General features: G+C 31.2%; 1 protein-coding gene across 2 annotated transcripts in view; it reads right to left on the reverse strand.

Annotated features, from left to right (window-relative positions):
- med23 (mediator complex subunit 23) overlaps positions 1-279 on the reverse strand; it is a 20,495-nt gene that overhangs the window by 7,815 nt on the left and 12,401 nt on the right. The gene's annotated exons all lie outside the window — the stretch shown is intronic.

Consider the following 279-nt stretch of genomic DNA (forward strand, 5'->3'; position numbering starts at 1 on the left):
AATCCATCATTATGAATGTAAAGGTTCACTTGTTTTACACCAGCACTTTGAATGCTTAATGGCTTGGTGCAATAAAAACATTAAAAATAATAGTGTCCTTCACTTCACCTGTCAGTGGTCAGAATGTTATGGCTGATCTGTGTATATAATCAGTACAGCATACTACAGATGTGTGTACAGAATAAATCAGCATCATAGATTTACACTATGGACAATCAGAATGACAAATTATACATTTTTACACATAAGAATATTAATAGAGAATTAAATAAATTCCTG

The sequence above is a fragment of the Monopterus albus genome, unplaced genomic scaffold, assembly GCF_001952655.1.
Source record: "Monopterus albus unplaced genomic scaffold, M_albus_1.0 scaffold62.1, whole genome shotgun sequence".
Classification (NCBI taxonomy): Eukaryota; Metazoa; Chordata; class Actinopteri; order Synbranchiformes; family Synbranchidae; genus Monopterus; species Monopterus albus.